Source organism: Camelus ferus, chromosome 17 (genome assembly GCF_009834535.1).
Source record: "Camelus ferus isolate YT-003-E chromosome 17, BCGSAC_Cfer_1.0, whole genome shotgun sequence".
Taxonomy (NCBI): domain Eukaryota; kingdom Metazoa; phylum Chordata; class Mammalia; order Artiodactyla; family Camelidae; genus Camelus; species Camelus ferus.
In genome coordinates this window covers 14,693,984-14,721,440 of record NC_045712.1, presented here as the reverse complement: position 1 = coordinate 14,721,440, position 27,457 = coordinate 14,693,984, and the positions used below count along the sequence as shown (strand labels likewise).

The window sequence follows — 27,457 nt, the reverse complement described above, 5'->3', positions numbered from 1 at the left end:
TCTGGCAAAGGTTAACCCAGCCTGTGGACAAGGGGCGACAGCAACCCAGTGCATTCAGTTCTGAAAGTCTTATTTGTGCCTGCCTCCTCTCCTCTAATTGCAGTCTGGGGCACACGGACTCAGATTCCTCTTTGATCCTTTGGTGGCACGGTACTATTTTGAAAATAACCAAATTCTGGAGTGTGTTCTGACATAAAGCAGGTTCTCCATGTGGTTTCCACTCCAGCACACTTGAGGAATACGTTCCTGTCATGGGTTTTCAATACTTCATCCACAGTTCTGACTCTAAGAACAGTGGATGCTCAGGTTTTTTCCATACTCATTTAGTGACGAAACATGAACTGTAACTGACCAGCGGCTCCTTCTGGTCTGGATTTCTCCCACTTCGTGTGAGCGCTCAGACTGTGTGACGGGGAGGGCCACGCCCCTGGAGGAATGGCTGGCCTGGAGATGTGGACCAGACAGACGGAGGGCTGGACTCTGGTCCCAGCCCCGCCACCATTAGCTGTGTGGCCCTGTAAAGCCCTCCAACCTTTCTGAGTGAGCCTCGGATCTGTTCAAATAGAAATGTGGGGTCAGAATGGGGCCTCTTAGACAAGTCCCTGTGAGACTGAAAAGAAGCATCTTTGCAGGAATGCAAAGTGGGCTGTATATATGTGTAACCGAGCAAGACCGGTGGGGACTTTCGGGGACAGACTCCTCCCCCACATCCTCTGCTGCAGCTCCTTTCTGAAGCACCGGGATCATAGTATCTCATGCATATTTCCTGAGTTTTTCCGATGCTAAAAACCACCACCAAAGGGAAGACGTGAACTACTTGATGATCCTGCGCGGTGGCTCCCAGACCTTCTGGTGCCTAGCGACTGATCTCCATCAACCATCAGTGCCGCTCCCTCCGATGGCCTTTGAAGATGTTCAGCTGCAACCCTTTGGGGAGATCGAGGTTTTCTGGGCACGAGCCCCCAGCTCTCCTTGCTCAGCCCTGTAATCGACCTTTCTCTGTTCCGAGCTCTGACGGTTTGGTACTGTTTGCCCTCACTGTGCTTCGGGCATGTGAACTTGTGTATCCCATGTCTTGTAACCATTCTAATCCATCTCATTCTGGACAAGCAGTTTGCTATGCTTGCTGTTGTCCCCAGCTGCCCCTAAGAGAGTGTCTACTGCACTCAAGTATTGCCGGGCGGCCTTTGACTTAATCCCCTCAACAACTTGAAGAGGTTGGTGTTATTATCTCTGTTTCACCGAGAGAATGAAATTTAGAGAGGTCGAGTGACTTACCAGGGTCACAGAACAATAAAACCTGGGATTCCAACCCACGTCTATTTTGCGCCACAGTCTAGCTCCTTCCTGTGATGACACGAGTGGATGTCAAACTACCCAAAGGAGTGCCCTGCCGTTATTTCAGGCTTGTATCTGATGACAATGAATTGTTCTCCCAAACAAGGAGGAAAAAGAGGAGGAGGAAGAGAAGAGGCAACAGTGGCAGCATCTCATATGTCCAGAACCCAGAGGGAACCCAGGAGAGTTCAGGGAAGCAGCAGTAACAGTATGACTTGGTTTTCCTTATCTTTCTGTGTCATTTAGGAAGGGAATTCTTCCACTGGAGGAATGCAATGGAATTTTAAAATCTGGGTGGCCTGTAGCCCATGGCTTTCCTTGAAGAAAGTATAAAAAGGCAGGAGGGAGACCATGGGAGAAGGGAAGGAAGGGCAGCAGAGCCCCTGGGAGGGGGATGCTGACGTGATGGGCGGAACAGTGAGTTTTCCTCCCAGCTCTGCTGCTGGTCCCCTGCTCTCCATTCTTCCTCACTGAGGGAAAGGGGGCACTGGGACCAGATGTTCCCCCAATCCCTTCCCATCTGATCATCTTTTTTGTAAACCAAGACTTTTCTTTTTTTTTTTTTTCTTTTAAAGAAAAGTATAGCAAGTGCCAGGGAGCAGATAGACAAACTTTAATCACCTGAAAATTTATCTCTTCTAATTCCTTCCTAACTTTGACCTTGGCACTCTGGGGTATCAGCCGAAGACACAGAGGGCAGAAAGCATCCTAGAGAAAAACGAGAGAGAAAGAGAAAAAAAAAAAAAACTGATATTTCTCAATGCTTTGTGGATTAAAAACATGTAGCTATGTTTTGTGTGAGTTTTGAAAGCGCCATATCAGTTACACAACTTATGTAGCCGCTTACTGGCCTGTTAAGTAACATCTTTGAAAGCAAGAGCCCTGCCCGTCTTGTAGACTATCCTGAACCCCTGGAGCAGCACCTAGAAAACAGTAGGTGCTGGATGAATATGAAAGGAACAAATGAAGAAATGAATGAGCCCTTTTGGAACAGAAGGGGTGGGAAGGGGAACATTAAGATACTTGCTTGGGTGCAGATTAATGCGGTGCTGAAAAAAGAAAGCATGGGCTTTCATGGAAGATGAGCAGACTGGGTCTGATTACAAAGGCCGTGCTAGTTTCACTTGTTTGTTTCATGAAGGGGAGGTAATTGGGTTTCTTCATCGCTTTCCGCTTGGAGGAGGTACTGGGGATTGAACCCAGGACCTCTTGGGTGCTGGGCATGCGCTCTTCCACTTGAGCTATGCCCTTCCCCCAAGGTTGTACTAGGTTTAAAGATTAGTAAGAATGAAGATTTACACTCAGTTGAAGATTGCTTTCACTTTAGCTTAGCTCAAAACCAGAAAATCAGCCGTGCAGAGAATCAAAGACACAAAGAATGAAGCAACCCCACTGTCTAGGGGCCCGGGAAAGCCCACGCAGAGTGGACAATCCTCCAGAGCCACCCACCAGCTGTGAGGGTCTGGGGGCAGAACCACAAAGGCGCTTCCAGCCCCTTCTGTGTCTTATTGATTTCTGGACCTCAGCCAGGTCCAACGGCACATTCGTATTTATAAGATAAAGCCATTTCAAAAATCAGTGATCTATCTCTATAGTCAAAGTAACTTCCCTGACCTCGTCAGCTTCCCATTACCGTTTCTTGTCCTTTTTTACCTGAAGGGTATACTTTGACTTCATTCAGGTTATCTGCCCACAGGTGAATCCTGGGAAAATCTTTGGACCTTTCAATGGGGAGAGAGATGGAGGCCTCGGCATGAGGACAGGGTTGATTTGATGGTGAGGCTGCCATGTCTCCGCTGGCCTGTGAAAGCTTGGAACCCACGGCTTTCTCAAAATCTCTCTCTTTGAAGGAAAGAAAGCTGTAGGTACTGGGGACCTCTGAAGTGCTTAATGAAAATCAATAATGGAATTAAAAGTGGGAAAAAGGAGAACTTCGATTTGTCTGACACTTTGGTCTTGGAGGAAAGAGCTTTGATTCCCCCTGAAAGGCATGTGTGGAAGAGTGAAGACATTAAATGGCCTAGTAACGTGTCTCATCGCTCATGAACTCTCCATTCCCTCTACCCACACCCACCCGGAAATCAAAAACGGGGCAGAGGTGAAGAATGGAAATCCCTTCTAATCTCTGGGTGGCTGTGCAGGAATGAACTGGGATTTCTTGACCCTTGGAAGCCCTTTGAAATTAAGCTAGAGGCAGGTGATCGCTCTCAGAGGAGTGCGAGGCTTTTGTCTGTGCCCTGAGGGCACGCGCGAAGCCAGCTTGGTGGTAACGGTGTCTCTGATCTTCGTTTCAACTGTTCTGAGCTGCTCTGGGGCTGATGCAAAAATCTCTGGAAGAGGAAGACATCATAGAAATCACATCAAGTGTTCCTGGAGAATCTCAGCCTGAGAACCGAGATTCTCTGCCTCCTTAGGCGGGGCGGGTTGATTGCAGTTACTGGCGTGTCCACACCAGATGTTCCCCACCAGCACCTGTTCCCATTGATGTGGGCTGATGCCACACAAGTTACATGTTTTGAATGTCACTCAGTAGCAGATGATGCTAACGTTCAGCGTGCATCTTCTCAGCACACCTGAGTTCCCTGGTCACTTCAGGAGATTCTTTCCGGCACACTGACAACGCCTACCTCAAGTCCACGTGTCTCTCTTCTCTGGAACCCTGAGAGCTTGCTCTATAGCAGGCAGGGGAAATAAGGGCATGGGGAGGGTTGAAACCCCCACAGGCAACTCTCAGCCAATGGCGAGAAAAGTCAATGGCCAAATCCTCTAGCCTCCCTGCCCTATAATTATGAGGCAAGTTCCTCTCAGCGTCTCAGAAGGTCCCCACGGAGGCTGAGACCCAGTTGCCCGCAGTGGTAATTTACCCATTAACACCCGCTCATCACCTTCTCTCCTTTCCTTCATTCACTTTCCCAATTTCCTTACTTTTGCTCCCTAGGTTTGCCTTCCTATAAACGTCCTGCACCTAATTCCTTGTCTCAGGGTCTGCTTTGCGGGGGAATCCACGCTGAGGGAACCCTTCCCCTGATCCCCAGCACTGAGAACAGTTTTTTGTACATCGTAAGTGATCGAAGAGGACTTGTGGATGTCTTGGGAAATCTTGCTAATGATAATTCCAGATATTCCTTGGAATCCTTTGGGAGATGATTCACAATTGGAGATCATGAAACAAAGAAGACGAAAGAGTCCTTTTCTTCCAAGAAGAGGAACAGCATGCACAAGAAGGCAGGAACACGTGTGGTACAGGCAGGAAAACGTTATAGTTCTGTGTGCCTGGGACTCAGGGAGGTAGCAGGTGCATGGTGGGGAATGAGACAGGAAAGAGGTGTCAACTCTCTCTCACACTGACCCATTTTATTCCAGCCACCGCAGCAGAGGAGAGAGATTTCGATGTAGAATTGAGCTCAACTCTAAGCTAAACAGGCAAAGAAGACTTTGATCGAAACCGTTCAAACAGGGGAGAGAAACTGAACTCATCTCTGACTACAACAGGGACAAGTGGGAGTTTAGAGTCAATGGGCAGAATGAGGGAATGGGTGAAAAATCACTAAGAGGAACTTGATGGGGCATCAAGAGTCGGAGGAATCTCACAGAACTGCTAAACCTAGCTTCAGCCGGCCAAGGGAAAGGACCAGTCAGGAGCTGGGCTCCAAGGAGCTGGACTAAAGTTTGACCAAGAAACTGGTCCAGGGTCTGTGCGCTACGTGAAGCATTCAACCTTCCATCCACATGGTCAACAGATACTTATGAAGCACTTCTGCTGGGCTCTGGGATACAATGGGGGAGCAAGACAGACATGGTCCTTATTCTGATGAAGTGATATGGTTTGGAGGGAAGGCAGACACACAGGCTGGGAATGATGTGGTTCGGTAAGCACCATGATAGGGGAAGCTCAGCAGGAACACCCAAGACCTGGTTTGGGTTTGTTTGGTTTCTTGGGGGGAAGGGTTTGGATGATTTCCAGGATGATATGACATTGTATTTAAGGCCTTAAGGATGAGCAGGAGTTGACAAGGGAACTAGGTAAAAAAAAAAAAAAAAATAGCATCATTAAGAGTACAGCGGGTTCAAGAAATTGAAAAAAAAGAAAAGTCTGAGATGAGTGGAGAAGATTTGAAGACAATTAGGCCGGGAAGTTGGCTAGAAGCCAAACTTTAAAAAAAAAAAAAAAGAGGCTTGAGGGCCAAATTAAGAAGACATGTATGTTTACTGCAGAACTTCTCAGAGCCTTTAATTGGTTGTTATCTTAGCTTGGGTTCCCCCAAGAGCACACTCCAAGGTACGAATCAGACTAGGATTAGTCCGTTTGGGAGGTGATCTCAAAGACCTCCTCTAGGAGAAGTGAGGACAATCACTAAAGGGTGCATGCATGAGCGGGTTGTCCCCTGTGGGCAAGGAGGCCTCGGTCCCATGGGTGACCTCAGTGTTTTCCCAACCAACAGGCCAAGAAGCTCAGGAATTTTCTCCCTTAAACTGTTCATCACTGGTTGAAGTCCGCTTTCAAGGTCATTGGCTCTCAGGTGCTCCCAGCTTGCCCTGCACATGCTCCCTGGGCCAGGAGGCAAACACAGCAAAGAACAGAACACGAACCTAGGGCTGGAGCCACAGATGCGTCTGGTAAGCAGAGTGCACGCTGTTTGTGGGAACGGCGCTCACAGGGTCTGCTGCAGCGGGGCGATGTGGTTTGTGAAGTTCCAAGAAGGGGAGATGAGGTCTGTGCGTTTTCCAAATAGACTTGGCCCCAGAATCGTTTTATATGGAGCATCCTGAAAGATGTCCACATAACACATTTCGAGTGTTCCTTGTCTAGGTCGGACCTCAACACATTTTGTATCTAAAGGGCCAGATAATAAATATGTCTGGCTTGGCAGGCCAGATGGTCTCTGTTACATCTTAACTCCGTTGTATCATGAAAGCAGCCAGAGAGAATATGCAAATGAACGGCCATGGCTGCGGTCCATTAGCTCTTTATTTACAAAATCAGGCAGGGGGCCAGATTTGGCCCTTGACCTATAGTTTGCTGACCCCTGGTCTAGATCATCCCTACAATCTCCATCCAGCCTGAAGATTCTAAGACACGTCTGTGGTTGCCCTGCGCAGCAGAAGCGTCTGCTTGTCTGATCTTAGCAAAGCCCTCGCTCCCTCTTCCCCACATGGATCCATGTAAATATGTCTCAGATCCCTGTGCCTGGTCTCTCTGGAACCCATCCCAACCAGCCCTCGGCGGCAGCCTCTTCGTCCCATTTTGCCCACAGCCTCTCTGCTGGGGAAAAGCAACTGAGCCTAAATTTAATTATTCTGCTGGGGAAATAAAAATAGTGTTGCCCTGAGGCTGCCTGATGCCAAGAATTTTCCATGGCACGGGAAGAGAAAAATAAATAGCAGCTTGAAATAAACAAGTCCTGCCCGCACTTCATCAGGGACCTAGAGAGGTGTGAAGGCTGGAGGAATCAGGGGAAGGGGGTCAGGCGGCAAGACCCCATTCCCTCATCTTTATTTTTGAAGTTGAAGATGTAAGTCGACAGTTTCTCCTAACCCGCCCATTTAACCTGCATTTATTGACCACCTAATGAATGGCAGGCACTCATTCCTTCATGCAACAAACACATTTGAAATGCTTAATTTGTGGCAAGCACGGCTAGACAGAACTTCCTATGTAATTTGTGGTGCCCAGGGCAAAGTCGGAATGTAGGTCTCCTTATTCAGTAATTGTTAAGAAATTCAAAATGATGACAACAGAGGATTTAACCAAGCATGGAATCCTTTTAAGTGCTATGTAGTTTCATAAGCGCATCCATGAAGCCAGCCTTGGTGTTTGACTTTGATGTTGTAAAGATACACATGGTGTTACACAGAGGACTCCAGTCCTCACCCTGGAGAACTCACTATCCAAGGACAGAGAAGAGCTGTGAGTGCTTCACTCAATCACTTTCAATTCCTTTATCACTTTTGTCCACATCAGATCCCAGGAAGCGTCCACATGCAACAGCCAGACCCTACATCCCTTCGTTAGCATCTGACCACAGGCTGCTGGAGCCACTTTGCCCGTGAGCTCAGAGAACAGGGACTCCTTCACCAGTGACTGATTTTGCGGGATTCCATCTAGTCAGCTCCTTGCCTCTGATGGGGTCAACTCTGAGGGCAGCCGTGCACTGGCCCTAGGGCCCCCACCCTCCCACAGCATGGAGTCATGCCCTGGCCTTGGTTCCCTTCCCCTCTTTCTTCCTGCCTCCCTGCCAGCTCTTCCTGAGAACACTTCCCCATAGACCAAATTCTCATTTCGGCATCTGCTTCGGGGGAACACAACGTAAGACACACGCAGACAAATGCTGAGGGAATCAGGGTTCAGTATGAGAAGAACTATGAGAGATCCTGAAGGTCTCTGAAGTACTCAGAGATCCTGAGAAAGTCCTTGGCACGTTCAGAGTTGAGGAAAAGTGCTCCCAGCCAGACGGCAGGTTGGGGGGGGGGGCGGCACTGGTGGGAGGAATCTTGGGTAGATTGGTGTCCACGTTGGATCTTAATTAATGGATATTATTTCAAAAGGTGGAGATGAATGGTGGAAGCAGGGGGAGGGTGCTGATGCCCCGTTATCCCTCTGGGTCTTCTCTGCACTCTCTTCTCCCCTGCTCTGTCCGGGAAGGCTGACCCGTTTCGACTGCATTAACAGGCAACCTTGCCTTCGGGCTTCTGGTTGGACTAGCCCAGCGACCTTGGAGGTGGTAGGAGGGTGGAGGGGCATGAGCTGTAAGGCTTTCTCCATAAAGCTACTCTTTCTGAGTCTGGTAACCACTCCATCTCTTGCCCCTTCAGGTCTAGAGTGGTCGTGGGCAGCGGTGGGAACTGACCATCTCATGCTGGTTCGCCTAAACCCTACCTACATCTTTGTAAATACATGACTCTTTTTTTCATCCTTCTCAGCTACCCAGTTTGAGGGTACCATCAGGACCGTGCTGAGACCCCGACTAACCCAGGCGTAAAGGAGATGAGGACAGTGCAGGCGGAGGAAAAAACCCAACCAGAGGCACAGAAGCCAGGCTTGAAGCTGTGACGAGAATAGCGAGCTGAGCGTGTGTGGAGAGCGTAGCTGGGTTTCAGCCACAAAGGCCGCTTACAGACAAAACACCAACAGCCTTGAACGGTAGCCTAAGGAGGTGGGACTCTGAGCCCCAGTATGTCTAACCGGAGCTGTGATGTGACTGAAGAGGTACTTGCAGGGAGTAGCCTTGACAAAAGTGAGACGGCAATGGACCAGAGATAAACTGGAACAGAGCTGAAGGATTTGGAGACCACTGCTGTGATGGGATCAAAGTCAGATTCAAGTGTAGACCAGGTACCGTGGGGAATGTAACGAGACACGGAGAACCGCCTGTATCCCATCCACCTTGACGCCTTTGTTCGTGCTGTTTCCACCGCCTTGTGCATCCTCCTCCCTCACCTGGCTGAGTCCTCCTCATCTCCACGTCAGCTTACATACTATGTCTCCTGGGAAGCCTGCGCTGGCCCTCCCTTCTGGACTGCCTGAGGCCCCCTTGTTAATGTGTCCCTATAATGCCTGGTACCCTTCTAAAATGAATCACACTGCACGGGGGAATATAAGTGCTCCTTTGCACCATAAACTCTGGGAGGGCAGAGACCATATCTGGGTCTGTCTTGCTCACTCTTGTCTCTCTAGAGCCCAGCCTAATTCTCTTAGCACCAGATAAATATACAACGGACAGAAGGACAAAAGGAAGGATGGATGGATGGATGGAATCGGTGGCCTCTGAATGTCGCTGTTAGAAGAGTGGCTTGACCTTGACTTGCTCGTATCCATTTGGGTAGAATCGTTCATTCATCCTCCTGTGATATTTCTCAGAGTTCTTATTTAGTTCTATAGCTGAGTTTCAGAAGTCTCATTTCAGAGAGTAATTCACAGAGCCACATTTCTTCTGAGAAAGTTGGAGTCTCTGAGGCTGTTTGTGCTCTTGGCACAAAAGAGGATACTGACAAGAGGATGCAGTTGTAGGGGAAGAAAAGGAAATTATGAGAAGCATTTTGCAGAGTAAACATCATTAGCAGGAAGAAATGATGAAGCTAAGATAAATGTTTCCTCTTGAAGCCTACTTTGTATTATAAATCATGAAGGAGCTTGATTGGGTAGCCTGTTGGTGACAAACAGCCTGTAATTCATTTCTTTCTCCTGCTGACTTTTGGCCAACACGTTGCAAGATTCATGTACTGTTATTTGACAGCCCCTTTCTATGTACCAAGATGAAGACGAGGCAGGGCTCTGCCCAGAGAAACATCTGGTTTGGGGGGCCAGTTCTACTGCACGGTACCCCCAGTTGTACAGGCTGTCGTGCCAGTCAAGACCCCTGCATGGCACAGCTAACACGCCCAAACAGGCCAACTGAGGAGGCATTAGCAAAGGAGCCATTTGCAAAAGTGTGCACAGGGCGAGAGAGACCAACAAGGGGTGATGTCGCACGCTGGACCTAGTGCCCATGGGAGCTGCTGGGACCACGTCCAGAGCAGACGGAATAGCTACAGTTTATAGCGAGAAATCTGGCACTGCCTCTCCCACCCACGTGGTGCAAGGAAGGCCCAAAGAGGAAAGCACAAGCTGCAGCCTTCGGAAACCCGAAATTCTCTGAACAGATTAGTGCATCCTTCACAGCTCCTCGCCTCTCCTTCCTCCAGTCCGTGGCTGCCCTCTTGCTTTTTGTTTGTTACTTTTCAGACAAAACACACTTTTACGTCTCTGTGGTTTTAAACAAGGGTCCCTTCATTCTACAAGCTTTCACTGGCCTCCTTTCCACCACTTCTAGAAGCGACCATCTGCTGTCTTTGCTCACCTAGTGTCCATTCCGCCTTCTCATGGCCGGACCTCAGTGTCCCTTTGGAGGATGAACTGTGTGGTCCAACAGCACCCACTGCGCTTACTGTATGCCCTGAATCTGACGTGGGCCCACAATCAGAGTGATTAGCTCAGGAATGGGCATACATCCAGTTCATAGAGTTAGTGCTGAAAATGTCATCATTACTCTTCGGCAAAAGGACTTCTCTTCCAGCAAGAGTTTCTGAACCACTGGAATGTCAGCCAGAGAAAGCTGCCTGAGAATGAAAGCATATATATATGCAGTTGTGGGAAAAAAAAAATAGAGAGAGAGGTTCTTTGCACGGTCGTCTCCTTTGCCAGGAAGCCCTTCCATCCTTCTTCGTCCAGTGGCGTTAAGAGTTGCCAGATTTAGCAAATAAAGATACAGGGCAACCCCCCCAACAAAGAAAAACCCAGGACCAGATGGATTCACTGGTGAATTCTACCAGACATTTAAAGAAGAATTCATGCCAATCCTTGTCAAAGTCTTCCCCCAAATTGAAGAGGTGGGAACCTTCCAAACTCATTATATGAGGCCAAAAGCACACGGATATTGAAGCCAGATAAAGATACCACAAGGAAACTACAAACCAGTATTTTTTAATACATAAAAATCCTCGATCAAATACTAGCAAACCAAATTCAACAGCACATAAAAAGGATCATACACTGTGACTCAGTGGGATTTAGCCCCCGGAGACAAGGATGGTTCAACATATGAAAATCAATTAATGTGATACACCACATTAACGAAATGAAGGGCCAGGGTCACATGACCAGCTCAATAGACTCGGGGAAAAGGTGTTTGATAGAATTCAATATCCTCTCATGATAAATAGCTCTGAACAAACCAGGAATGGAAGGAAATTACCTCCGCAGAATAAAGACTATATACGAAACACCCACAGCTAACATCAGTCATACACCATGGGGAAAAAAAATTGAAAGCTTTTCCTCCAAGATCAGGAACAAAGCAAGGATGCCTGGTCTCACCACTTCTGTTCAACCAAGTACAGGAAGTCCTTCCACTTCACCCAACAGGGACTGTGATTAGGTTCTGTGCTCTGTTCTGATGAATCCCAGTCGGGGCGTGACCCAAAGCTCACAGTGGCTGAGAAGCTGCCCTTCCCTTCTGTCCCCCGCTGCAAGGTCACCTCTGTGTACAGCTACACCCAGAAGGCTCCACATCCCCCTTCAGCTCTGAGGAGAGGAGGGAGAAAAACAGCTCCCTTTTCATTTAACTTTTAGACCTCGTGTTTTCATGTCTGCAGTGTGTTAACTCCCGGTCTCCCTGCAAAGTTCCTACCTGAGGTCCCCAAGGTTAAAGGTCTGATGGGAGCCCAGAAGTTCTATTTCTGCCAGTCCTCAAAAGTGCAGTCACCAGCGAAGGAGGACTCAAAGAGGAAGGAGGGTACCATTTGGAACCTTCACCTAGGCAGCCACCTGGTTGGTGGTGTTATTGGTTTTTTCCTAATATCTTTATGGCTCTTGCAGGGAAAAAAAAAAAAAGATATGTGCTCATTATTTTAAAAAAATTCAAGCAAAACAGGAAAGCACAAGAAGTACATTAACAAACATCCTCAAATCCACTGTTTGGAAGTAACCATTATTAGTATTTAGAGATTAAGCGTCTAAGGAAACCAAAAGGAACCAGGGCTCATAGGGGAAAGGGCTGATCTGAGGTCAGGGAAGGTACAGGATGAAACTGGAGCATCCTGTGCCAGAAAAAAACGAAATGCTCAAAAAAAAAAAAAAAGAAGAAGAAGGATGGAGGCATGTCACAGGGGCACAGAGGTTGGCTGGATGGGGCTCTGGTGGCCAAATCTAAGACTGTTGAGGCATCAGAATAATTAAGGTTCGTCACGAGTTATAAACAAGTGAAAACAGAGATGCATGGGTCCATAATGGGAATAAGCAGACTAAAAAGTCATCAATGGGGAAAAGAGAGGGCTCTTGCTTATAGTCGGATCCCAGCATCAATAGATAAAAGTCCAGGGAGCTCTAGAGGCAGGGAATCTGCACAGATTGCTGATAAACGTCAAGGGATAAAACCACTAAATATACAGTGGAGCACCCAGACAACACCTCGACTTAGTGATCAAAATGAACATCACGCGGTGAGGCCGTTGACCTCACGTGCCTTCAGATGCGACACTTGGAAGGACACAACATCACGTCCGTGGCGTTCCAACCAGGACGGCACCAGACAGACTCAAAATGATGAAAATCCTATTTTAAAAGGGGCTGTACTGTGTGTTCTTCAAACATGTTACTGTCTTACAAGACGAAGAAAGGCTGTGAAAATGTTCCAAAGTAAAGGAGAAGATAGACAGAATAAATAAACTTAATACCTGACCTTAGACTGGATCCTGTACTGGGGAAAATTAATTCCAAAGGCATTCATGGGTCAATTGACAAAAATGGAAAATTGATGATGGGTGACATAAAAGTTTGTTGGTGTCGACTTCCTTGAAATTTTAACTTTACTGCGGTTTTTGGAAGAGAATATTCTTACTGAAGTATTCAGGAACAAAGGGGCATGGTATATACAATGTACTCTCAAATGGTTCAGAAGAAAAATCATAGAGCAAACAAACAAGAAATTGTAGTAAAAGTGAACAGCTGGTAAATTTGGGCGTAGTGTGCGTCAGAGTTCTTTGTGCTATTTCCAAAACTTTTTCTACATGATTAAAATTTTTACCAAATAAAAAGCTGAAAACATTTTCAAGAGTCTAGGAGAAACACACCAAAGACTTAACATGTGGTAGGAGGAATGACAGTTCACACTGACTGAGACACTCTCTCTTTTATTCCTTCATTCCATGAACAGTCACTGAATACGTCCTAGGGTCGGGCACTAATGCTGCAGATATGAGTAAGACACAGTTGTGTCTTCAAGGAGCTTATTTAGTGACAAGGATGGAGAGTTGTCCAAAAATTGATTGGATCATCTTGTATTTTCTCTACATTACTTACCCAAACCAATGTTCTTACAATTTCCTGTAGTCAAAAAAAGAGTCATATTCATTGATTCAGAGACTTGAAGATTTTAACAATTCTATCAGATTATAAGAAAAGAACTGGAGGGCCACTGACTTATTTTCACAGCAAGACTGTCTTCTTCAGGGAACCTGATACGTCTCTGGCCATCTCACTGCATGCTTCTCTGAGTTCCCCAAACTTCTTCAGAGACACAGGTCAAGGGACGAGACACTGAGTTTTTACCAGTTTTCCCAAATCCAGGGAGAAGCCTTCTCTGCTTGAACGCATCCTGTGGTTCTCAGCTGAGGGTGATTCTCCAACCCAGCCCCATCAGGAGATATTTGGCAATGTCTAGAGACATTTTTGGTAGCAAGACCTACCAGCATTTAGTGGGTAGAGGTAAGGGTTGCTGCCAAACATCCTACAACGCACCGGACAGCCCCTCACAATGAAGAATCATCTAACCCAAAATGTCAATAGCACAGAAATTGAAAAACTACAAACTAGTCTAGAAACTTGGACCAGTTCCGTTAAAGGGGGAGGGAAAGGAGAAAGGCGGGAAGAAGGCCACGTCAGTTAGGAACAGGTTCAACTGCAGGAGAGGGAAAACCCAAAATAAAGGTGGCTAAAGCAATGATGTTTCTCTGTTTCCTGGAGAAGCACAGTGTTGAGAAGCCCAGGGCCAGCACGACAGCATCACCGTCACAGGGAACCAGACCCTGTCATGTTGATCTCATGGTTTCTTCTCATGGTCCACGTCAGTCCTTTGAGCCTGAACCATCATATCCTCATCCCAGCCAGCAGCAAGGAAGAAGACATGCCGGGCCTTGAAGATCACATCCCAGGAGCCACACCCAAGACATTTCCTCGTGTCCATTTGGACCAAGCTTATCCCACAACGATGCTCAATTGCAAAGGAGGATGGGAAAAGGCAGTCTTTCTTCCAGGAAGCCATAAGCCCAACTAAAAATCAGGAGGCTTTATTACTGAAGTTCAAGGGATGAGTGGATGCTGGGAGACAGCTCGCACAGTCTGCCACAGATGCACAAACTACGTATTTGCTTTGGGGCTGTTTGCAATGTTTTACTCTTTGTCCTCACCCAACTCTTTTTCTAATGTTCTTCCATTGCCCCTGATGTTTGTAACTGTTGAAGCAACAAGTGCCATTGTATAATTCTGCAAATTACATAATCATTAAGGGCTATACGCCTCTTTAGGGAAAGGTGACAGGGAGGACTTGCGATGTTCCCAAGCAGGAAACCTTTAACCTCAGTAGGCACATGAAGACTTTAAAGAAATCTGAGCACGGGAAAAAATAAGACCACAGCATTCCTCAAGGACCCACACAACTCCCCAGATGAATGAATTAAGGATGTCAGCTGAAAACTACAATTCAAAACTAAAACATGGGGGTAGGGGGGTATATTTTTATGTCTTATAATAATTTATGTATTAGATATGTACGTGCGTGTGTTGTGTGTACATATGTGTGTGTTTATATCCCCCCACATGTTTCCTCCTCCCAAATATATGAATTCTCAACCAAATGTTTGAGCTAATAACAGCTTCCAACAAAATCTATCCCAGTTTGCTTAGGGTTGTTTCTTACTAACACTCGACCAATTTTAGACTGCTCTCACATCGCTCTGTTCTTAACAATGACCTCCCTACTTCTTCAAATACTCTGTTAGGCTATCAACAGCTTGGTGTAGAGTCTGTTGCTCAAACTGCACACGTCTCAAAGGTAATTTCTAACCCTAGGACACCGTGCTTCCGCTGCTGAAATAGTCGTTCTAGAGTCTGTGGGAAGTGCCAACTGCTTCATTAATCTCCCACGTGTTACTTCGCGCTCCCGGGTTAAATGCCGCTGTCCAACAGCACCAGCCAGCCCTCCCCACAACGTGTAGCTGGGTTTACATGCAGATCTCTCAACCAGGGTGTCAACCCAATTAAAAATGTTTTAAGTGTCAACAACCTGATACTGAACTTGCAAGCAACTCTGGCTTCATTTGGGTGAGCAGGTTGGGCTAAATCTAACCGGAGGCTCTGAAATAGAATTCACTCACCGTTTCTGCTTAGCAATTACGCCAGCCTTTCTCCTTGGAGAGTGGAGATTGGTTATGGAAATCGCATTTGTGTTTCCTCTAAATATGCAGACTCATACTCCAAGCCTCTCATTTGTGATTCTATAATGAAGAAAAAAACTAAGCGGAGAGGAAGGAAGACAACGTTCTCATTTCTGAACTCAATTTGAAGCTGGCTTAACTCACTTTGAGCCACGTACAAGAATAAAAGCCATTCCTCCTTAGATGCTAATTAGACCAAAACTCTCTTATCAAGACAGAGTGAAGGTTGGGGGCATCTGGTTATTTAGATAGAGTGGGTTATTAAGAGTGAGTCTTTGGGGGCGAGGGTGGGGGCTGTTTATCCCCTGAAATTTTGGACAAATTTTTTTCTAGCCCTATATATAACAATATCTAACGTTTACTGGAAGCATGTTACATGCCAGGCACAGTGCTAAGTGCTTCATTTAATCCTTTAATAACACCCCTCTCTAATTTAGATATCATTTCCTTTTTTACAGATTAAGAAGTGGAGGCTCAGTGAGGTTAGGTAACTTGCCCAGGTCACAGAGCTTGCCCTGAACTTGGATTTGAGCCCTGGGGGGCCTGATTCACTTACATTTTCTTAATTTTCTTTTCTGAAATTCTAAACCATCTTTACACCATCTGGAATCTCTTTTGGAACATGAAGTGAAATGAGATCAATATTTTCTACAGATGAATAAATACACATTTTCTGCAAATGAACCCAATTGGCCTGTCACAACTTGAAAAAAAAAAAATTTTAACAATTTAATGACAAGGGACAATGTTTATGACATAAGTGGGAAAAAAGGGAAGAACACTGAGCTATGTACTCAGTGTAAGTAACTATGTTAACATGAGCTATAATATACAGACACACATATATATAGCGCCATTAATATATCTGTTGAACAACTTCATAGAAATACAACTCTGGATGGTGTTGAAGAGTCTGAGATTGGGCGTCAGACTGTTTGGGTGAATCTAAATCCCACATCTACCTCATATTTTCTCTGGATGGCCCCCTGCAAACTATTTAAGCTCTCTGTGGCCAGGTTCTCATCCATAAGATGTGGGTAATAAATAATATTACTTATCTCCTGAGGTGATTGAAAGGATTAAATAAGTCAATCCATGAAAAACACTTAACATAATGCTTGGCTCCTAAAAAAAGACTGCACATAAAAATATACTAAACCCTATCTTCAGAGTTGTTACAACTGAATGGTGTGACTCTATTATTTTAACTTTTTCAAATTGTCTACAGTTCCTTGTTTTGTTTGTTCATTTTGCATGTTATACTCAGAAAAAAAAAATCTGATTTTAAAAGCCTGGGTCTTCAGTGTTCCACTAGTGCTGAATTACTCCAAAACCAAAAAAGTAAGCCCCTTGCAAACTCCCTTTTGAGATGCACCTTCCTGGGGAGAAACCTCTGTGCCCCAAAACAAGCTCCTCATTTCCTTAAGCTGATAAAATAGGGAGTTTTGGCACAAGGATTCAGTAAAAAGAAATTGTTTTTAATTAAAAACAAATAGGATCCTTATGAAAAATTGTGCTCTACACTGGAATTTGATACAACATTGTAAAATGATTATAAATCAATAAAAAATGTTTTAAAAAAACCAAATAGGATCCTTAAATAACAAATTGGAAGGATTCAGCATTATGAAAACAAGCAGCAATAAATGTAAATACCTGCCAGGTAAATCGTGTCTTCATGTCCTCGAGGTGTTGTGAGACATTGCCTTCTAATTTATAGTGGATCTGGGAGTCTGTTCAGTAACAGGTCTAGTAACAGGGGTAAGAATTAATCCTCTGTTCACACCTCATCGCCTTGCTGGGAGTATCACCGAACCAGACTCCACGTGAGACAGATTTTTCACGTGTGTAACTAAGGCGACCAGACAGAGGACTCTAATCCAGGTACTTTCTTACACAGACGGAGATGCTAAGGTAGAAAGCTAGTTATTCAAAATAATGCAGTTGTCTTACTAAACTTCCCCAGGCTTCAGGCGAAGGTAATGAAGCAGAGATTTATCTATGTTTCTTCCGAGATGATTGATGAAAAAATCAGATGCAAGTAACTGGGGAAACAATTCTGAGAAAAGCTTAACAGGTTTTCCACAGCGTTGAGTCTGTCACGGCTATGTAACGGAAAACGTTCGGAGATTCATCATATAGAAAAAAAGGTTACTCTTCTGGGAAATGGTGCTGAAACATCTCCTTCCAGGTTGTGTAACCCCACCTCCCATTGGGGACTTAGAAGGCTGAGAATGATTTTTTAAAAGTAGCTGCGTGACTTTGAGCTTGTTTATTGACCTCTCTGATCTTTGTTTTCACCGTCTGTCCGGTAGGGACACTTACTTACTTTGCAGAAACTCTTTGAGGACTTCGGACAGTGCGTTTAAAGTATTTATCTTAGGACCGGACACCTAATAGGTATACAGAAGCTGTCTGCGTGATCCCTGGGGTTCTGATTTCAAGAGCCTTGGAAGCGTATCTGGGTCACCTGCTCCCCCAGCTAATTTGCTCGTGTTTGAATCCCTTTAAGTAGAGAATAGTCTTTTATCTCACTGTTACAGATCAGGCTTAGCTGTAAATATCTAGGACGGATAGCAATTGACTTAAATTTACACAAAGCTAGAAATGAGCCATATCAGATTCTAACAGGTTCTGAAAGGCTAGAAGGGAGACGGAAAACATAATGCTCACTCATTCAGCATTTATTTAGCACCAGCTATGTGCCAGGGGATGGAGGCCAGACAAACCTATGGACACTGAAATTACTCCTCTCTCTCCTGGCTTCTGCTTCTCACCCTTCCTGCCTCCTTGGCTCAGATGTACTTCTTAGGTAATGTAGGTCCTTAGATTCTGCAGTGAGGGCTCCAACACTTCAACGCCTGCAGCAGAGCCCTGCATAGAACGTGTAGTGATAGTCTTAGCCCCCACGCTCAGATATAAGACATTGGCTATTTCTTTGTTTTAATTAAACTTACTTTAAATCAGTTTCCAAGCCTGACCCCCACCAGGCTGGGTAGAAATTCCATCTCAGTCACCATTGAGCATTTGCCTTTCTGGGAGTCACTTAAGAATCCAGAAGATGGAGAAAGGGCCCCGAACTTCCCATTCCCCGTGGCCATCACCAACCTCCTGATGGTCCCACCCTCAGAAGGTCTCAGCTTCCGTGGGAGCACAAATCCTGAGAAAGCAGAGAGCCTTGGTGTCTTCTGTTCAGTCACCACATGGAAGACTTGCTCCCCTAGGAGGTACTGCCACGATGCAATATCAGCATCCGGCCATGTCTCACCCTTCAACCCTGATCTCTTCTTGAGTTTAGACAGCTCCTTCTATCCCGGGGCTCTGTAAAGGGCCAGGTTGTAAATACTCTGGGCTTCACAAACCATGCCATCTCTGTCACAAGTACTCAGCTCTGGGAGTGCTAAAGCCGCCCTACACAAGACAGAAATGGATGGATGTGGCTTCGTCCCGTAAGCCTTTACTTACAGACTCGCAAATTTCATTTTCACAAAACGTTCATACGTCACAAAACTGTATTCCTCATTGCTTTTTTAAAAATGGATTTTAAAAATCCATACTTAGTGTTCAGGACATAAAAAAAAGCAGACAGTGGGCCAGCTTTGCCTCATGGCCACTAGTTGGCCAACCCCTACTCTAGCTTCTTGTCCTCAAAGAAATTAGCATAATGGCTTCAGTGAGTGTGGACTTTTGGAAAACAAAAGCCATTTATTCATTCATTCATTCATTTGTTTAGCAAGCCTTGTAGGGTGACCTGCCATCCCAAGCCTTGTAGGGTGACCTGCCTGGAAATGAGGAACTTCTCAGGGTGTGAGATTTTCAGTACTACACCTTGGAAAATTCCAGGCAAATTGGGAGAGTTGATCACCCAACCTGTTAGGTGCCAGGCAGTGAAGATTCCATAGTAAAGAAAACAAAGTCTTTGACTTTATGAGGCTGGGATGGTCTTCAGGAGGTCACATGCCTTTGCTCACAACTCCTATTCTTGGCTTGGGGTCCACGTCTCCCCCCACCAGACGGGTGCAGAGGATGCAAAAGGACTGTGAAAGGCGATCAAGGTAAAATGCGTGGAGGAAAAAGCCCAAATTAACAGTTTAACAGATTCTCCTAAATAAAACGAAGTAGATAGTGGTAGAAACAAAAATTCAACTGAGTAAATTTTGAGGATCTCACTGACTTCACTCAGTGATTTGTGAATTGAGCAGCATCCAATCTAGCAGACAGAAAGGAGCCCCAAAGAGCTATACAAGGTAAGAGATTTTACAGGCAGAAGGGAGCAGGAATAGGGAAGTTATACTAGGCAAAAAGCAGATGGATTTATGGCAAGGTTACTCTCCCTTTACCAGGAGCCAGGGGTCTATCAGGCAGACTACCTAACTGAAGCTGATCAGGCAATTCCTGATTGACTAGTTTAAGATCCCTCTAAGGCAAGGTGAGGGAACCAAGACCTAGCCACACCCCTACCCATGTCGCGCTGAACCAGGGCTGGCCCATCTAGGCCTAGGAAGCAGAACAAGGCCTTCTGGGGGGCTCAAACCCCTTTCACACGTGGAGACTCCTATGGCACTAGAAAATGGAGATATTCCAAAATCACATGATAAGAATTGGGGGCTATCTTACTTGTTCAATCCTATTGGTCCAATTCTGTGCTATGTTTAGATGCTCAGTTGGACTTCATGAGAAAAGTTTAAATTTGAGGCCCTTTGGAAATACGAGGTCCAGGTGAAAAAGCTCTCCTTCCTCCCTCATCCCTAACCCCATTTTCCCCCAGGATAGAGTTTGAGAAAGTAAGCCAGCCTCACCAGAGCCCCTGTGAACCTATTCAGAACTTTTTTGAATTAGCAAAATTTCCCACCCTGGGACCACATGCCAGAGTGGTGAGTGATGTGCAAACTGAATCTCCCTGTTGGGCCCCTTGGCCAGGCAACTTTGTGCAGTGTACAACCTGGGTCACCATCCAGAGCCACCCGGAGACAACTGCCTGACCCTCCAGGGAATAAATCAGACCCTTTGTCTGCAGTTGAAAGAATAAAGGAGAGGGTGACTCTACCTGCATCAGACATCTTAGGCCCCACTGTGCCGTGTGTTCAGGGTAGCTGGGATCCACATTACTTGTCTCTGACTCCAGAGCAGTCACTTGCTCTTTAAGGAAGTGATTTCTGTCTTCCGATCACTTGTGCCTTTGGCAACTGGCTGTTTCTTGCCTATTGCGCCTCCCTGTAGTTCCCCTTACAGGATGTGCCTGCAAATGATGGGCTGAGGCGTGGGCTGGGAAAGCTTTTGAAAGGCAGCCAGGCGGAAACTTAAAGACAAAAGGTCTTCAAGCAGATATTACTTGCAGCCTTGGGTTAAGAAGCAGTTGCTGGCGGTGGGGGGAGGATAACAAAAAGTGCGCCCTAAATCAGGCTTCAAAGAGGGACCTGTTTAGCTTGGCTGCGGCAGGTGGTTGAGGGAGGCCGGTACTTTTACACACCTGGCACATCCTCCCAGCGCTGAGACTTGTTAATCAGGTAAGGGTTAAAGTCCCCTAAGTGCACAGCCTGACGACACTACCTGACAGCTGGTAGTCAGGTTGCCATGTCAACAGGAAGAGACCCTATTGGGGTTTCTGTTTACCCTTCGCCAAGTTCTCTGTCTGAATCGCTCTTATCCGTGAGGGAAGCTAAGAAGGCTGGTCTGTGCCTCCCAGACTGCTTCCCTGGGCACTGGAATTATTTGGACCCCAGTGGGGAAGCCTGGCTCCTGCAAAGGCACCCAGAATACAGGAAGGAGCAGTGGGAGAACGAGGGGGATGGAGCCCTCCCACGGCGCACCCTGCTTCACCGACAGGGAAATTAGCATTGATGGCATGGCTATCATGTGTCAGAAATCCTGCTAGAAGCTACACAGATTTTATTTTATTTTATTCTCACAGCTATCCTATAGGATTGCTATGAGTATTCTCGTTTTACAGACGAGCAAAGAGAGGCTAAAAAGCCAACCAGCAGAGCAATGTTTAACTACATGAGAATAGGTTCATCAGCTAGATTATTATGCAGCCTTTTAAAAATCATCTTTTTGAAGGTATTTCAAAAGGTATTTTGAAGGTATTTGACACATTCTCAACTATACAACACATCATATCCAAATGATAAAATATATATGATGAATAAATGTCCATAGGAAAAAAGTACGGAGGATGAATAATATTGTGGAAATAACCAAGATCACCGAAATGAGAATGAGCAAAGACTGCTTATTCAGAGCTTGCTATACCAGGGAGTCAGCCACCATCACTTGAACGGCAGAGGTCACCAGGCAGGCAGAGGAATGGAAAAGCTTTGTAGTGGAAGCGAAAGCTTCAGGCGTGCCCTGATAGGAGGCTGTAGGCGCGGGGAAGCTGGAGAAGGGCTGCCTAGGAGCGGGGCATCCTGTGTGGTCAGTTAGGGGAGCCTATTTGCCTTCCCCTGGTTGGTCCTAAGTTGGAAGCAGGGGCCCAAAATTACGAAAGCTGGCGGGTACTGACCAAGTCCTGACCGTGTGGGACTGATAGCTGCAGCCCTTGTGGGTTGGCTTCCTGGACCAGTTGCTGCCGGTTGCGGGTCAGAGCTGTGTATTTGTATACTGTCTGGCCACCGTTTGCATATCTAGTCCCTCAATGTACAGAATGGGAACCACAGCTGTCAAGGGTTCAGGATCATAATTTTATGTTCTGTTTATTTTCTTTCTAATTCCTTTCAGGTTTTTCTCAATGTTCTACAGTAAGCAAGTAATATGAGTAACAATGAGGTGGGAAGCCCTATAAAAGACCGGCAGGACCCCCAAGCTGGGCCACTACTCTCCTGCCGGCACCATCCCATCCCCTCGCCCTATCTCACTTTTTGCCTCTGAAACGGCTTACTTACCCGTAAAATTCTATTGGTTCCCTGAGCTCACTTCTGATTGGTTATTTCCTTCACTCCTAATTGGTTATTACTCTCACTTCTGATTGGTCCACTTCCCCAACTTCTGATTGGTCCATTTGTAGTACTTCATTTGCATGGAGCTCACTGCTGATTGGTTATCTCTCACTCCTGATTGGTCTATTTGTATAAAGCTTGTTCCTGGTTGGTCAACTTCTGTTATACTTTATTTGCATGTGATGTTGCAAAATGTAAAACTGGCAGCCTATAAAGGCCTGTGTAAACCTACAGACAGGGTCCAGAGCTTGGAGTGTTAACTCCTCTGGGTACACTGGCGTAATAAACCTGAGTTCTCCAACTCTGCGAGTGCTGCTTGGTCTCTCACCCAGATCCAGGTTGCTGTCACAACTGAGCTGTAACACATTTTTCTGCACCAACAATAGATGAATAAGTGTCTTTATAAGGAAAAGGAAACTGAGTTTTAGAAAGTTTAGGCTATCTTCCCAATAAGTAACTGGCATGGAATTGAACTCGGGTCTTGTAGATACTAACGTCAACATTTTCCTGGGATTTTTCAGGGCTTAGATACTGAAAGAAATGAGGATGCAGACTTGTACTGAGGGAGTTATACAAACCAGCTTTTTTGAGACATCAATTAAAAACAAAACAAACCTTATTTAAATCTCTTTCCTGAATAACTGTTAAGGTTTTAAGGTATAATCATACCTCCAGGAAATTTTAATTCAAACAAAAGGTAATGATAAACATCTGATTGGTTTTGGAGGGAACATTCCCAGATACCAGTGAAGATCTGACAAGCCCTATGGACCAGCTGTCCAGAAAGAAATGCACAAAAACAATGTTACAATGAGAGGGGCCCACAGTCCCCAGGCCAAAAACTTCTGTTCTAATGGTAGATGTGTGACATTGGTTACAAGCCTGGAGGCAGGAAGACATTTGAGGTCAACAGAGACCTTTTGTTTACTTCACAAAATTTTTTGCTTATCATTAGGTGTGTCTGTGTTCAGTGCAGCTCACTCCTGATCAATATGCGGTTAACAGAAGACAGGGCTACCACAGCCACCCACAGTGCCCCCTGCATCACTCTGTAGAGACAGCAGTGTGGGTGATGTCTCTTGCACCTGGTGGCCAGCCTGAAAGTGGAACAGTTAAATCCACAAATAATACACACAATTTACTGAGGCAAGTAACTGGCCTGTTCTCCACTACCAACTATTTTCATACAATTGACACCCAAAAGGGCTGATTTATCATTCTTCATTGCCATCTTGGTCCCAGCTGGTTCCACCTGGTTTTTTGTTTGTAACTTCCTTTCTTATCTCCGGACCCTTTAAGTTGAAGATTTATGTTAACTCCTATTAAAGGTGGGGGCTGGCAGATTTGGGGTAAGGGCACTAGTGCTGAAGATCGGGGTTAAACAACCAGGTCCTACTGTGTAGCACAGGGAACTATACTCAGTACCTTGTAATGACCTATAATGAAAAAGAATGTGAAAAGGAATGTATGTGTATAATTGAATCACTATGTTGTACACCAGAAACTAATGCAACATTATAAATCGACTTTATTTCAATTTAAAAAAAAAAATCTAAAGCCTAACACAGATCAAAAAAACCCCAAAAAGTTATGGCTGTGGTACCAGCAACATCTAGCTACAACTTTGAATAAAGAAAAGGATTCTGATACACAGAAAGAAGCAAAGAAAAGAGATACTTAAAATTTTTTTTTCATTAGTTCAGAATATCTAGATAAACCCTGAGTCTATTTCACTTTTGAATTAATACATCTCCTTGTTGAATATTTCCAATCAAGAGTCCTTGCCGTAGACCCCAGAGCAGAATGACGGTCACACCGCCAGGCCACCTTCAGGTTTTACACCTGCAGTGAAGTCAGGCAAGCTGTGTTCAAATCCCCACTGCACCCCAAACGAACCCTGGCACCATTATACATCCTTATCTTTGAAATGAGTATGATGTTTGCACACCTTCTCCCTCTGAAACCGTGGGTAACGATTCCTCAAATCCATTTCACCTGCCTTCGCTGATGAGTTTGTTTTACGACTTGCGTGTCCTCCACGTTGCTAGTAGCTCAAACAATTAAGATGTTTCCCTGAGTTGTTTTCCAGCAACTTGGAGTCAGCTGTGCCTCGTTCTAGCCGAGCTGGTTAAGACCTGATAGCACCACCGACCTTCCATCTGGGCGTGCGCAAGTGTCCGCCGCGTGACCTCGATGTCAGGCGGCCAAAAACCCCACCCTCCGATGATGCTAAGCGCCTCCACTTGCGCGTATAGAGAGCTGTAGCCTCCTGACGCCTGCGCAGAATGAGGACGCCACATCTTTTCCCAATCACCTTTCCCAGCGCTCCCTGCGTTCCCCACGCCTCCAGCCTCCCTGCTGCTTAATTCCACATCCCATAAATACCCCCCAGCCCGTTGCCTCCCGGGGGCAGGCTTGAGGTTTTCTTTCTTTGTTAGGCTCTCTTTCGGACAGACTCTCTCTTTGCTGCAAACCCTGGCATCTCAGCATTTTGACTTGCTGAGCGTCAGGCAAGATGAGCCTTTTCTAAGTAGCAAGCTTTTCCTAAAGCCCTAATGTGCCACATCCTGTGGTTACAGCTAGGAACTAGGGGATGACTGAGATAAAGTTCTTGGTTTAAAAGATCTTTCTAATAAGGAAGGCAAGGGGGCCAAGGGTTATAGTACAGTGGAGAGGTGTTCTAACAAAGGTTGCCACTTAAGGCTAAGAGAGCAACAGAAAGAAACGGGTTGGGGGAGAAAAGGCAAATCTGGAGGAGATGCAACCTTGATCTTCCTGGGGCCAGACAAACACCCCTTTGCAGGTCTCCTGCCACAGGGAGTGAAACTGACTGAGGGTCCCAGCTGCTGCTGCTGCTCTGAACTCTGTCCTAGTACGCTCCACGGCTGACTTGGGCGCAAAGGTTCCCTGAAAACTGCTGAAACTTTCTCAGATGGGGTAGCAGTCCAGATGCTTCCACTCAGCCTTCTCTCTGCCTGCTTGCTTTGCCATCAGATGGCTCTCCTGGCCTTTTCCAGCTCTTTCCCAATTTCTTTTCATTCAGGCATTTCTCCTTTAAGAAATCTTTGTTCATCTTGGCATAAGTAGGCAAAAAAGTCAGGAAACAGAGCGTAGGCAAGGAGGAGGGAAGAAAAAGCTACAAGCACAAAGAATGGAGGCACATACAGTACCTGGTGGGGGTGGGAAGGGTATGGGCTGGGGAATGTGTTCCTGAGCGACTTGGTATGTCACATGGGGAAAGTGATCAGGGCCAGCTCATCAAGGACCTGGTAGGGGATTTAGGATTTATCCAGATGACAATGGGGGAGACAGGCCGTAGAGTTGTACAAAAAAGTAACGAAATCAGGTCTGCATTGCCTAGGCAGCGAGGGAAGATGGATTGGTAGAGAGCGGGACTTGGGGAGGGGGTCAATTAGATGCTACAGTGACTTCAGGTGAACAGCCCCGAGGGCCTCACCTGGGGGGGAGGGTAAAGTGACGGAGAAAAGATCCAAGCGATAGGCACAAGGTGGAGTGGTTAGAGCTTGTCCGTGAACACGATTGAATAAGGAGAGTGGATGGAAGTAAGGAATAGAGGAAGATACCCAGCTTTCTACTAGGAGCAGCCTCTGATAGAAGACGATGACTCACTGGGAACAAACTGGCAGAGGTAGCCTTAAGCTGTGTGATGTTCACAACTTGTAATTCACGTGAAATTTTTAAAACGCAAATTAGTTGTCCTTCCCCAAGAGAACGCCCCCAGAACTTCAAAAGCCACTGAAATCATCTCGTGCAACCCATGCTGCTAGAAATGTGCTTTGTCGAATCAACAAATCAGCCAGTGAGTGGTGTAATGAAGCATACCTGTGGCACCGAAGGTTTCTGGAGCCCAGGTTGAGCCATGCCTCAGTCATAAGAGGGAGATGAGGGCTGGGGGTGAAGGTTAAGGAGTCCTAAGTGTGTAGGGAGAAATTTAAGTCAGGAGGCCTTAAGGGGGCGCACACTCAGAGGGACAAAGGGCCGGTGTGTGTCCCCTACTGCTGTTGTAACAAATTACCACAGTCATGGTGTCTTAAAACAACGCAGCTCAAGTTATTGCACAGTTCTCGAGGTCAGAAGCCCCAGATGGGACTTCGGGGGCTAAAATCAAGGTTGTTAGCAGAGCTGCATTATTTCTAAGTGCTTTAGGGGGAAGTCTGTCCCTTGCCTTCTCCAGCTTCTAGAGAGACTAGCTGATCCCTTAGCTCACGGCCCCCTCCCAGCAGTGGCCTGACTGCAGCCTCCTCTTGTCAGTTTTTGCCTCTGACCGTCTAGCCTCCTCCTTTCATTAGAAGGACCCTTGTGATGACATCCGGCCTGCTCAGATAGTCCAGGAAAACCTCTATCTCAAGAAACTTAGTCTGCGAAGACCATCTTGCCATTTAAGTAACATTCCAGGCTCTGAGGATTTAGGACATGGATCTCTCTGGGAGGTCACCTTTCTGCCTCCTGTAGCAGGGATTAAATCCTGAAAAACATGACTATTTATGGAACAGACGAGCTTTGGGACAAGATGGATAAAGAACTAAAGGCAGGGATAACCTCTAGGCAGCCAGTTTCCAGTGATGTTTTCAATCCCAAGAGTCTCTCAGCTCTAGTTAAAGTTGCTGTGTTGAGAAACGTAAGGTTTGGGATTTTTCTGTCTTTCCTGCCTGTAATCTACTTCAACTCAAGACTGAAGAGCTATTTTTGGATAGAATTAAAGCCCTTTAGGCAGCACAGGGATATGCATAAGAGACATCACAGAGCCCAGAATCATATTGTCATTATTTTGAAGTGACTCCTCCCCAGAGGGAAATAATCTCCACCGGAGAAGGGCTGTGACCTCATACAGTTCCTGACCATGGGACAAATCTGTGTTCTGTGTGGGCTCCTGAAAGCCCCTGACACCCCTCGCTCACTCCCTCCCTACCGCTGAGAAGTCACCCCCCATCTCTGACTTTACAGCTCTATGGCGAAGCCAAGATAACGCTCTCTTCTCCTGATTCAGGGTTGAAATAAGCAGCCTCTTATGAGAGTTTGCTTGAAAGACGTGATGTTAAGGCTCACCCCAAATTTTCTTCTCCCCCAGCCTCAAGCAGGGAGTCTGGCCCTTGGAATTTCCTTGCCTCAATTTTCTGTCCTTGACAACAGCATAATTCAATGAAGAGATGATGCCAGAGACCGAGGTGTGTCTCAGGTCAAATTCCCCAGAAGCA

At 46.1% G+C, this 27,457-nt stretch overlaps 1 long non-coding RNA gene across 1 annotated transcript; it reads right to left on the bottom strand.

Moving 5' to 3' along the window:
• Nucleotides 1-752: 752 nt before the first annotated feature.
• On the bottom strand, nucleotides 753-25,989 carry LOC116657045. Its single transcript, XR_004311970.1, has 4 exons — nucleotides 25,976-25,989; nucleotides 18,768-18,774; nucleotides 17,123-17,126; nucleotides 753-826 (listed from the first exon to the last, which is right to left on the bottom strand). It is a non-coding gene; the product is annotated as an uncharacterized LOC116657045 (long non-coding RNA).
• Nucleotides 25,990-27,457: the final 1,468 nt, after the last annotated feature.